Raw genomic sequence first — 13,726 nt, forward strand, 5'->3', positions numbered from 1 at the left:
CCATTCATGCTGTCTTCAAGAGTTTACATTATCCAATGTTTCTAAGAACAATATCTGGACTGCTAGTTGAAAACTAACAAGTGAGTCCACAATAGGCTAAAAGAGTTAATTAGCCATAGAAACTGTGGATCTGCTTTGAGTTATCCTGTGGTAAACATCCCTAGAAGTTCAGGATGACTAGAAACAGGCACTCTGTAATAGTAAAACCAGACCTATAGCCTACCGATGACTTGTATGTTGATTTATTCTACAGTCAAATGAGATTAAGTTTGATTTTCTAATGATTAAGCAACGTGTAAGAACTTGTGTCTGGATAATTTATGTCTGGTCGAGCATATCTTGTTTTTGACACTGAAATGATGATAGTTCCAGTGCCTGATTAAAAAAATTAAGCAATACCATCTACCCAATTGGCAGTGAAAAAAAAAGATCTGTCAGTTGTCATTCTCAACTTTTATTAGCTCTATGAAGAACACTGGCTGCGTTTACATTGTGTGCCTTGAAGCAGATTTCCAATATTAAGTCACACATCAAATTTTTGTCCTTTCACTTTACACACACATACATAAGACCCAACAATTCAGGCCTTATGTATCAGACTGACCTGACAATTCAACTGCTAAAATTCACTAGGCTGAAAACAGCAACTGTTTACCAGTAACATCATTATGGCTAAACATGACCCCCACCATATGAGGTCATTTTCGTAGAGTTTCTCTGAGCATAACCAGTCTGTGTAATAGGCTGGCAATGTAAATGCAGCCACTGTAAAGTTCCACAGAAATAGTCACGGGCATGTGACATATAGGAGTAAGCATTGCATCAACCTACAACCCCAGAGAGAAAGAACACATATGGAGCTACTCAATGAAACCTAGTTAAGTCTGCTTTAAAAGCCTGACTCTTCGTGTTTCCCTATCCTCCAAAATCCCTTTTCATCAACCCCCTTCTAACCCCAGTGCCACCCAATAGTGAAGTAAAAACACATTGCAATTAAATCCACCCTCTCCTCCTTATATTTCTCCTTCTACTCCTTCAATCATCCTCCCTCCCTTTGGCTTTTTCCCCCCACAAAACTCCAAGTTGCCTCTGGAGAATTGCCCAACTTTCTGCATTTCTTATTATTTGTTGTTATTTCAAGTTTCTGGATTGTGAAATTAGTTTAGACTGACAATCCATGACCATCTCAGCTTGCCTTTCTCAGTGATTTCTGTTTATAATATTTCTACATGTCACACCCCTGTTCACAGCTCATGTCTAGAATGCGCTGGAACCAGCACTGGGGTCTGTAAATGCTTCCTGTACACTGAGAATTGGAAGTTTTATAATAGAAGTGTTCCCACTACAAAACTTATGCACTGTCTCTAGTGGGATATTAACTGTATGCTCACACAATCACAACATATTGACTGTCTAAAATCATTAACGGCTATGCATTAATAACACTTTAATCAACTTAAAATGTGATATTTTTGCATGAAAGAAAGCTAGTACTCCCCTTGACAAGGATGGAAGAGGTCCTTATGACCTGCAAAAATATGGTTAAGGCACTACCACCTACTTTTTGGTATCTCTTACCATATTTGTTTTAGGGTAGCACAGTGGTAGCGCTGCTGCCTCCTCATAGCTCCTGTGTCTTCAGTTCAATCCTGAGCTCAGGTTACTGTCTGTGTGGAATTTTGCATGATCTCCCTCTATTCTTATGCTTTTTCTCTGTCTTCACTGTTTTCCTTCCACTGTCCAAACACATACAGGTAAGCAGATTAGCAAAGTGTGCAAAGTGGTCCTTATTTTTGGTCCAGATCCTCCGGATAAAGCAGTTACTGAAAAAGAATTAAAGAATTATTAAAAAGTAATCAAATATTATATAAAAAAAAAATAATACCTGTATAAAGTGTATCCTGTATGCATTTCTGTAGCCTCCTTTTTTGAACTGTTTCCTGTCTAAACTTTGCTGAAAGATTAAATAGCAAATATTATTTTCCACATTGTTTTGGTGAAATCTATTTACATTTCCTATGTATGTCATAGACAGAAAATCCATACTTTTTTTTGGCTAGAATTTTGCCAGTTATTGGCAGAATTCAGCCACAATGACATCTGAAATGTTGCCACACAAATCAGTTGCACTCCCTTGCTCAAATCAGCTTAAGCATACTGTAAAGCAACTGCTTATACAGTTCCCCCTGGAGCAACTCTGAACTAAGAGCCTTGCTTAAGTGCACCACTTATCTACTTCTGTAGATACTGAAATAATGTTCAGAAATGAAACTCAGATCATATCCTCTTATATTTATTTAGATGACACACATTAAAGTACTGCAGATACAGTTGTAATGTAATGGAATATTTGTTATTCAATAGCCTGCAGCCAGGGACACCTCAGACTCAGATTAATCCAGAGGACAATAACCAGTGTGTCATAAGCCCAAAGTCTCGATGTCTGTCTGCGCAAGAATCTATTCATGGTTTAAAATAATGAAGTTATTTCCACTCATCACTCTGCTGCTGTACAATTAGAGTGACATACCACGAAGCATTTACTGGATCTCCATAGCGCCTGCACGGCTCCAGACCTACACACACCCTCATGACTGCATTGCCTAATATCCTTCACTCCCAAGTGCAAAAATGAGACTCCATGTATCACTAAACTACATAACGTTTTGTTTGTTTTTTTGAGAAGCAGTCTTGTTAATTGTTTTTTAAATTTCAAAATTCTCTATCTAAATGTATAAACCTGATTCCTTCAAGTCATAGAAATTGTATATACGTATACTGTATAGTCCTGTTAAAGAAAAGAAAATCTACTAGATTTTCTAATAGATCAAATGGAAAGAAAGCTTTAGTCTCCCGTGTCTCAGGTGTTCTCCTGAGCCTATGGAGTAACACACATCTTGGTTTCACTAGAGATCAAAACAAAACGTTACTCTCCCAAGATAATAATTATGTGTCAAGTTCATTCTAGTATACCCCAGAGGATAATTTCTTTGGTTAAAGGTTCCTCTTTGATATCTCAGGGAAGTTAAAGCGCACCTATTATGCTTTTTAAACATGCCTCATCTTGTTTTAAAGGTCTCATACAGGTTCACATGCATCCAGGGTCAAAAAAACACCTTACAGCATCACCTCTTTTTTCCCAGTATCACAAACGACTCATTCAAGGATCCGTTAACTCGAAACTCCTCCATTCAGGGAGCCTACTCTGCTCTGATTGGTCAGATGTCCCAGTCTGTTGTGATTGGTCTACCTCTTTACAGCGCGTGTCAGAAGGGAAACATTCACTACCATATCTGAATTTCAGCTCAGTAATAATGTCATCGGTTTTACCTTATCAATTTGAGCCCGAGTCTGATAATAATGACCTGTTGCCAATTAACCTCCAGCTGTTTTTGTTTAGTAACACTTACTTTTCCAGCCTGTTGTTGCCCCGTCCCAACTTTTTTCAGACGTGTTGCAGCCATCAAATTCAAAATGACCTTATTTTTACCCCTTAAATTGGTACATTAACTCAGTTAAAAACATATATGTTTTTTTATTATTATCGTTATGTTCTATTGTGAATAACATATGGGTTTATGAGATTTGCAAATCATTGCATTCTGATTTTATTTACATTTTACACAGTGTCCCAACTTTTTTTTTGGAATTTTAGCGTTGATATACTTGTAAGTATAGAGTATTTAAAGAAAAGCACACTAGTGTGCGTTAGATATACTAGCATTTGCATACTTAAGGACAAGTACACTAGGTGCTAAATAAACTATTAGTTTGCTTTTAGATGTAATAATACAGATGTGACATATTTGAGTATGCTGAATACTCAGGGCAATGTTAAATTATTTATTAGGTTTTTGTGTGAGCATATTTTAATCTAGGATACCAGTATTATAAAGATTTTAATCCCTGTTGACTCAAATATTGGTTGAACTTGATTTACTATGCAACACTTCAGCCAACACTCAAAAAGTGCAGTTTTCTTTTTATAAAGGCATTCAAGTCTAAATCACACACATATAAGACATATGTAAGGTGAGCTGCAGAAGGCAAAGTGTCTATCATGTTGCTTTTTCATTTAAACAGTACAAACACTCATTAGAAGGTTCTCATATTTATTTTTCATTAATATTCTGTTTTCCAAATGTATGCCCTGAAGGATGCTTTATGTATATTTATTCTAAGAGAAAGAGTTCAGATAGACCTGTGTTATATAAAACACCATAGAGAAAATAAGACTATGTGAAGACCCTGTCGTAATTTATTTACTCGATGCCTCATCTGCAAATAATGAGAACTGACTTGAGAGTAAGTCACATACGAAGGAAAGTTCATAAACAAATAATGTGTTTGCAGTTAAAATGTTGTTACAAAGAGGTTGCGGCATGGATCTCATTAAAGTAGGGAATAAGAAGACTCAGTCTTCAAACTGAGAATAAAGCAGGGCTCAGGGGACAGAAGCAGCCTAAAGCAAAGACACCGGAGGTGCCAGTCATTCAGAGATGCCCCATGGTTCCTTGATAGAGATGAAGATGAAATTCTAACATAGCAGTGAGAACAGCAATGTGTAAAGAATTCTGGGAAAAGGCTGACAGTGCAGTGGTAAAGTGCCGACGGCCAATTACTGCAAAATCAGATGTGATCCTGGGATATTGAAAGTCTAATTAAAATTTTTTTACTCATATTGACAAAAACTGGCCGATGACTTTAGAGCTTGTTTAAAGGAAAACTGCTTTAATATGAAAATGCTAGACAAAAATATTGGTAGGAATGAGTTTGTAGTTCTGTATTTTGCTTCATTACTAGCAATATTATATAATTTTTTGGATGCAATGTTTCTTTAAGGATAGAATAGGAATAAAGAGAGGATGGCATGGTGGCACAGCAGGACGCATTTCCATCTCACAGCTCCAGAGATCAATCCTGAGCTTAGAATAATGTCTGTATGGAGCTTCACATGTTCTTCCCATGTCTATGTGGGGTTCCTCTAGGTTCTACGGTTTCCTCCCACCTCACACAAACATGACAGTGGGTGGATTGTCTATGCTGAATTACCCCTTGGTGTAAATGAATGAGTGCGTGGTAGTCTGGGATGTGTGCGCCTAGTCTTCCACCATGACCCAGATTAGGAAAAGTGCTTGCTGAATGCTTGGTGAATGAATGGATGAAAGACATCATTAGATATTTACAAGGAAAACCAGAGGACAGTAAAATAACTATAGGTTCATCTCCATCAGCTCCTTAGGTCTTGAATCAGTATATCATGTACACAGGTTTGGGCACTGGTAAGGACCCTGTCTCAGTACACATTGGGACACTGATAACTAAATTCTGGCGACATGACTACACGCTCACGTTGTAAAACATCACCATTTATCAACAACTGGCAGGAGCAATATCCTTCTGACATTATATCATAATTTTTTTAGCTTAATCACATGTGTTTCTGTCATGGTATGTCAAGCTGGATATATAGAACGTATATAAAATGTCAAATAAATCTAAAAATTGCTAATGTAAGTAATCATTTGAGAGCTGAAGCAATGATAAGAAGCTACTTCCGCCATTTATTTATTTTTCCGAGCTGAGAGACTTCAGAAAATATGGCGCAATTTCTAATAGGGGAGTATAGTGAGCATCGATGCGCTCTGGTTTTTGAAGTGCATTATGGGATTTTTTAAAGGAGAGAACGTTCCAGTGCACTAGAAGGATTTTGCTACTGACAGAGCCCATAAAATGACTGATTTCCTGATCAGTGCCCTGACTACCGAACTAGGGAGCCGATTGAGATGACCCTATGTCTTGTATTTAGCTAACAAATTGTGATCTTCCAGCAAATACTACCATTTCCTTGTTGTAACTGCTTCAAATTAAAATGATTGAGAACTCTGTCAAAAAGAAAGTGCTCTCTTGGGATGAATATCTTCATTTTCATTTTGATGGATGGCCAAACATAATTTCAGGTTTCTGTTGCACAGAATTATTGGTATACGAGGTCAATATCAATTTTCTAAGACACACAAGTTTTCAGTTTTTATGTAAGTGTAGAAAATTGTTTCCTTCCATTACACCGCCCCCCGGGGACATTGTCTTCACTGCAAATTGTGAAACTGTTATGCTCACAGAGTGATATTTCTGTTTGGAATCTATGCTTACTGGGTTAGTAGTGGCTAAAAGAATAATAAGATGAAGTTTATCCTTATATTGCTGCAAGGTCAAAGATATCACTGTGGTTATTTGCAGTACCTCACACTGGAACTAATGGGAATGGTGTATTAATATATCTTTTACGGTTTCCTATTACGGCATGCTTTCCGGCTATTCTGGGAGGCCCTTAATAGCTCTCGACTTTTCAGCAACTGCAAAACAAAGTAGCAATCACAAATTGCTTGTCAGGATATTAAGGTCTGGTTCACGGGAGGAAAATTAATTTCACGTGATTGGAAGGTTTTCGGGAAGAGTGGCTGTTATTTGGGGGCACTATGGGGAAGGAGTAATGATGAATAGGCCACAACATGGTCAAATACAGAATAAATGGCTGTCCCAGTAGCATTCCAAATTTCCCTTCAGATCGATTTCCTGGCTTCTGTGTTCAGCTCAGTTTTTATCAGTTCAGTGTAAAAGCAGATATTTTTCATTGTTTTTGACTGCCAGACAGGGTTAAAGATGTCTCCATGTAAGGGATGTGGACATATTCTCCAGTGGCATCGTCTTAGCCATTATGGATCACCAGTGATTGTATTCTGGTTTTATTGTCCAGGAGTTTGCTCTCCATCCAGCACCAGTCCCCAGTCCCCATGCTCCCACTGGGAATATAGGTTTACACCATAAAACACTGATCCCCTGTTTAAATGTCTTCAGTTAAACATTTATATAGACTGGGTTGTCTCCTTTGATCCCTGCAGTCGTTAATGTGTAATAGCCATCTCCATGAGCTCATCCGTCATCCTTGCCTCTACTGCTGAACTGTTTAGCCATTTACTAATGATAGGAATAATTAGCATTATGAACTTTTAAGACTTTCACTATATCATTCTAAGATTCCCCATACACCTCATTAGAAAACATTCCTAAAACAGCCTCTTGTGGAGATCGAAGCACAAAATTAGCAGAAAACTGAATTTATATACCAAATGGGACGAATAGTCCGATTCCGGGTGTACTCCAGCCTCACATCCAGTGTTCCTAGGAAAGGAACCACTAAATAATCCACTATGGCCTTAACCAGGATAAAATGAGTATGAAGTAATATTTTTGTTTTCTGTAGTGTCGTCCTCAAGGTGAGAGGCTGGTGGAGGGATTGAAAGTGTCTTCAGGTGTGACCGTATACTGAGCTCAAAATGGGGGTACACACACACACACACACACACACACACACATACACACACACCATCCAACAGAAATACACACACGCCTGTCAAACAAACACGCACACACACACAAATGAAAATGTTATTCCCAAGCACACCTTTCAAGCAGAAACTCTGTAGGCAAATGAATGCCAACAACACATACACATGCGCGCGCACACACACACACACACACACACACACACACAGACATGATAGAAAATCATATAAACACAAAAATAAACAGACTATTCCTATGCACTCATCTCAGCATGAACTCTGTAGGTTAATGAGGTCTACAGTGCCACCCCCACTCTGTCTGTCTGTCTGTATCTCTCTCTTTCTCTCTCTCTCTCTCTTTCTCTCTCTCTTTCTCTTGGCTTAAATTTCATGGGGCACAGAGAGTGTTCCAGTCAGCCCACACACCGCACGCAAACAAGCAACCACACACAAACTCACAGGCACAAGTAATGACACTTGGGTATCGTTCCAAAAATGTGTGCGAAAAAAATTCAGACTTAGTAAAAAGGTTGTTATACACTGCTGCTACAGCTCAAAAAGTGCAATCACACCAAAGCACTGAATCATCATTAGCCGCACTGCTTACTGCCTACACAAATATTTCAACTCAATAGGACCTCTGTTCCGATATTAGAACGTTATAATTCTGGTTATTTATCATTGAAAACTAAAGTAACTAACATTTTTTTATTCCCCAAATGAAACTAGCTAGCAACATTGTATACAGGACTGAAATATTATTTAATTATATATTTCATTTTAGCCTGAGGACAAACCGGTTACTGAAGATGAATGAATATGGTTCTATTGTATTTCGAATGGTTTTAGTCTTTCAGTTCCATCCCATTTGCTATAGATCCAGGAACACACTCATGAACTTTGTCTTTATTTTCTATCTAAAGCTTCTGTAATTCAGTGATTGCCTTTTAATGTCCCTGAATACTGGTGAGAAGTTAAATCAAGCATATACTGGCTTTTAGAGCACTGTTTGTTCTAGTCACTGAAGCCTTGCCTCTTCTCATATGTTTCCAATAAGATCCAATTTATCTCCACTCAGATCAATTGAGGTCTGTGGATGAATAAGTTGAATATGAGCTTAAGGGTTGGCCCCTCGGAGAGCGGGCTATCTTCCCATCGACTGCTTATTCAACTGAGACACTCATCTGTTTTCTGCAAATAAACCGCTCTTTAATTGGATTTTCATGGTTATGGATTTTTACCTGAGGCTAAATCTTCACTAGTGTTGATTTTTATGACCTTCAACCAAACCCTTATCAGCTCATTTTGTCTCTTCCATTTTGGCATCTAAAATGTATTTATAAATGACATGTATTTGTTCCTGAGATATTGTACATTACAACCTGGCATTCAAACATTCAGGAATAAACATGCATTTTACTATCATGATTTATAATTCTATCTTTCTACATTGTGCCCTAAAATCAGTGTTAAGGAAGCTACTTTGCAACTGTCAAGCAACAAGCAAAGAACAAGTAGCTAACTACACTGAAGCTACTTTGTCAAGCTGAGGAAAATCAACTGTGATATTTTCATCTTATTGTCCAACAGTAACTTCAATGCCCAGACTTAAAAATGTACATGTTTTTTTTAACAAGATATTCCATAACAAATAAGTTTAGCTTTTCTATTTGTAATCCATTCTTGATAAAATGCCTTAGTGACATTAATTAACTATAAAACAACATCATGAAAAAGCATCAAATCCCAAGAAAGCTCACTCCAATTCCTGGTTCAGTTTGTTTCTAGAAACATCTAGCTATCCTGTTAATATTAGTGAGCATACAGTAATCAGTGTTGAATTAAATAGCTGCAATATGAATAATAATGCTTGTTATCATTGCTTTGTGTTTTATATTGGATGATGCTATTAAATAAATAACTGAGATCAGTTGTCATGCGCCGTCAAAACAGTTTTGATAATTCACTGGATCATCGTATTCGGTTCAACAGAAAATACTCAATGCCTACTGCAATCAGGTATGATCACCTGATCACCACAATACTGTTGAGCCAGCATTGGCAGAGCTGTTATGAAATCTGCTCCTTTGCCAATGCCGGCCCGACTGTATTGTGTATAGTGAACTAACATAACAACCCAAAATAGACATCGGGCTAATGTCAGTTTCCTACCTCGGTTAAGTTATGAAGGTGATCATGCCTGATTGCAGTAGGCATACATTTTATAACAGCTATACGAAGGCTGGCTCAATCAAAGCAAAGAAGTGCTCTTTGTAACAACTCTACTAATTCTGGATCAATGCTCTCCCAATGTTGGAAAAGGAGCACTCTTCGTAACACCCTTGCCAATTGTGGGCCAACATTTGTAAGATGGATTTAAAGATGGTTGAACATTTGTTAACCCTGGTGTCACAATGTTGGCCCAGTAAACAATATGACATTGGCACAACATTGGCGTCCAGCGCTGACCCAACAGAATGGCTCAGTTTGCCCAATTGGGTGGGTAATAAACAATGAGCTATCCAGCTTTATGTCCAACCTTAAATAGGCTCTTAAAGTTTTCAATGTCAGCAGGATTTTTTCACATTTTTTTTTGCATGGGATATAAACAAATGTGTACATGTTTTAATTTTTAACGCTCACATACATTGATAAACATGACCACTGATGTTCAGTGATGACTGACTAAGTCTTGGTTTCATCACTAGAAGAATGTGTCCTATAGCTGTAGCGCAATGCTGTTATTCTCTAGACTAGCTACTCCAAAACACTGCCTAACAACACTGTCTTTAATCTTTTATTTTGTATGTGTGTAAAAGATTAAAGGCAGTGTTGTTAGGCAGTGTTTTGGAGTAACTAGTCTGGAGAATAACAGCATTGCACTACAGCTATAGGATACATTCTTCTAGTGATGAAACTTCAATGAAGACTTAATCGGTCATCATTGAACATCAGTGGTCATGTTTATCAATGTATGTGAACGTTTTATATATACACATATATATATATATATATATATTTATATACACACACACACACACATATATATATATATATATATATATATATATATATATATATATATATATATATATATATATATATATATATATATGAAAAGCTTATTAATCTATAGCAATATAATTCAATAAAAGATTCAAGAGTTAAAGGTAATTGCAGCAGAAAGATCCATGTGTCATCAAATAATGATTTATTGACATTACTGATTGCTATAAGAACCTCTCCTCCAGAGATTATAGCCAGCACTTTCAGCTGATTGCATAATTTATCTCCAGAGCTGCAATGTCAGCAGCTGATGCCCATCTTCCCAGCGTAATGGAGATTAGATGTGCATCACTGTTTCCTTTTTATATACTACTTACAAAAGGGCATAAGGTTGCATTTTGTAGCAAATCATTGCCATATGAAACGATGCTCTGGACATGTTGGGGAACATGTGAGAATGGAGTGTAGAAACCTGTAGTGTTCACATGTGTCAGAGATTATGCCAGTAAGAAAAAGGAAAAATATTTTTATTAAGTTTTATAAGCTGTAAGTTTTATTGAGCATCTTGCAGAACCAGCCACGGTTCTTCTGGAGACTTTGACTGTCGCACTTGCTTCTTAATTTTGAAGCAAAACCCAGCAGCTTTCATTGTGTTTTTTGTCTGTAAAGTGGTCTCTTACGTAATAGGCTGCTTTCTTTGACATACAAACATGTTTCTGTAACATTTAATTTTGTGCTGGGAAACTAATGATAGGGAGTCTAAAATGTTTTTGTTCTGACTCAATAATGTAGAAGTAAAAAGAAAATAAAAATCTACAAGTTTGTACCAAAAAAGGGTGCCTAATATTTTTGCACAGTACTGTACATTTGCATACTAAGAAGCTGTGCATAATGCATAAATGCATAATGTTATAGGATTTGGATTTGTACATATACACAAAGAGAGAAAGAACAAGCAGTGAAGCTCTAGTTCCTCAGAGAGTTCATGGATCAAGTACAATCGGTGATCCCTATATTTGCTGATAGCTTCCATATGTCACTAACCACACGGGCAGAGTTCATCAGGGCGTGTATGTGTGTGTGTGTCTGAGGCGTGTGTGTGGCGTGTGGTGTCTGTGTGTGCAAAAAAAAGAGACCTCTATGACTACGTTATTGTGTCTCTCTGTCAAAAACAGATGGGTGTTGAGTGCCTTCATCAATGTTGCTCTTCTGGGTTTAGAAAATTAAGCTGCTATCATAGATTCTTAAAGACTTTAACGGCTGCGAATTTCAATTTTATCTGCAGCAGCAGAGCCGTTCATGTTCTCAGTTCTAAATAAATGCTCAGGTCTAAATAAATGCCTCTGTCAAGAGGCACTGGTGCTTGAATGACAACTTAAGTAAGACCCGTTTTTAAATATTTGGAGGTGTGTATGACAAATCTTTGCTTCAATACTTTTAGACAAACATGTTTTGTAAAAACGATTGCTCTGGAACAAGTTTAGTTCTGATTATCAGCCATGCAGTCATTCATAGTCACAAATCTCATTAATATGCAATGCTATGAAAAGATCAAATGAATGATGAATACACAGTCAGATATAACGTATTAGCATTAACCAAAACTGCCATAAACAGAAGCCAAACATTGTTAGTTAGGTATTTAGTTTGAGGTTATTTGTGTAGTCTCTGTAATTGCAGGGTGGCCACAGAGCTAATGGGATTCTGACAGGTCTACAAACACACATCTGTTAGTGGCATTGGCATTTAGCTCACTTTTATGTCATCACTTTATCACCAACTCTGCCATGCAAAGACAATAGAGAAAAGAAAGGACTAGAGATAAAAAGCTAAGGTCAGGCGAGAATGAGTAGAGGGAGGGAATGGGCTACAATGGGGCATAAAAAGCCATTAGGGCTATCACACACCCATGTTTGTCTTACTATACTTGCCAGGACTTTCCATCAAAATAATTATTAATGCAGCTAATGAATGCTATACGTACACCTAAATCTAACCATATCATTAACCTCAGTAACAACTAGCTGCAGTTTTTGTTTAATAAAACAACAACCAAAAAAAAACAACAACAAAAAAAGGGCTCCAGTGTCATGGGGATTAGCCAAATGTTCTTGCAAGGTCAGAGTTCTCAGATATTTCTTTCATTGTGGGGGCATTGGTCCTTGGTCCAAACCAAGATATAAAAACATGTCCACCAGGAAAAGGTTCAAATAATTAAACAAAACATATATATATATATATATATATATATATATATATATATATATATATATATATATATATATATATATATTATAGGATAAAAATATTATAGAAATAAAATTGTTTAAAACATACATATAAAACATTATGAAAAAATATCTATGAAAACTATGAAAATTTTACGCTCCAGTATCACAGTATTTGTATTTCACCATGCCAACAAAGTCTGTTTAGATAATATTAAGGCAGGAGTGTGTGTTCAATTATTTAACTACTTATTCAATTCAGACTTATTAAGAAGATATTTCTTAGCCTGTAGTAGTTTACCAAAACAATGCACAGTTTCCTCTGAGTTTAACTTGTAGATTATTACACAGCTATTTATAATAAAGCATGTTACTCAGTAACTAGTGTGAATTAGTTACAGTGAAAGTAATGGGGAAGGTGTGTATTTATGTGAGTTAGAAATCTACTGTAAGTCAGGATCCACTGATGAATCCTGGGAGTTTATGAGGTTAAAATTATGACAAGCTAGTTATGTGTATTCATACAGCCTATGGAAAATAAGTTAGAACTTGAGTCCTTGGGAGGAGCTACTTTATGTAGCCAGAGTCTTTATCCTCTGCTGATAAGGTTAGTGGTTAAAAAAAGGCAGAAACTCTTTGGCTATGAGCGGTGGTGTTCTCTAACATGTAAAGACGTTATTTGACTCTAGGTAGTGTCTTAATTTTGGTAATTTTCAGTCACGGTGGCTTAGTGGTTGCCTTGCACCTCCACGGTTAGGGGTTTGAATCCCGCCTCTGTCCTGCATGTGCAGAGTTTGCAAGTTCTCCCCGTGCTTCAGGGGTTTCCTTCAGGTACTCCGGTTTCCTCCCCCATTCCAAAGACATGAATTATACTCCGATTGGCTTTTCCAAATTGTACGTAGTGTGTGAATGGGTGTGTGTGTGTGTGTGTGTGTGTGTGTGTGTGTGTGTGTGTGTGTGTGTGTGTGTGTGTGCGATGTGTGTTCCCTGCCTTGTGCCCCGAGTTCCCTGGGATAGGCTCCAGGATCCCCCATGACCCTGTGAAGGATAAGTGGTATGAAAAATGTATGGATGAACGGATAATGAAAGTTCCATTTGAACAAAGTTAACGTTTAATTGCTGAGAAACTGTCAATGAATAACCGAT

The 13,726-nt window shown here is 37.2% G+C and overlaps 1 non-coding gene across 1 annotated transcript; it reads left to right on the forward strand.

Annotated features, from left to right (window-relative positions):
• Positions 1-1,469: 1,469 nt before the first annotated feature.
• On the forward strand, positions 1,470-1,589 carry LOC124628139 (U6atac minor spliceosomal RNA). Its single transcript, XR_006982459.1, has one exon. It is a non-coding gene; the product is annotated as a U6atac minor spliceosomal RNA (small nuclear RNA).
• The last annotated feature ends 12,137 nt before the right edge of the window (positions 1,590-13,726 follow it).

The sequence above is a fragment of the Ictalurus punctatus genome, chromosome 4 (assembly GCF_001660625.3).
Source record: "Ictalurus punctatus breed USDA103 chromosome 4, Coco_2.0, whole genome shotgun sequence".
In the NCBI taxonomy this organism is placed as follows: Eukaryota; Metazoa; Chordata; class Actinopteri; order Siluriformes; family Ictaluridae; genus Ictalurus; species Ictalurus punctatus.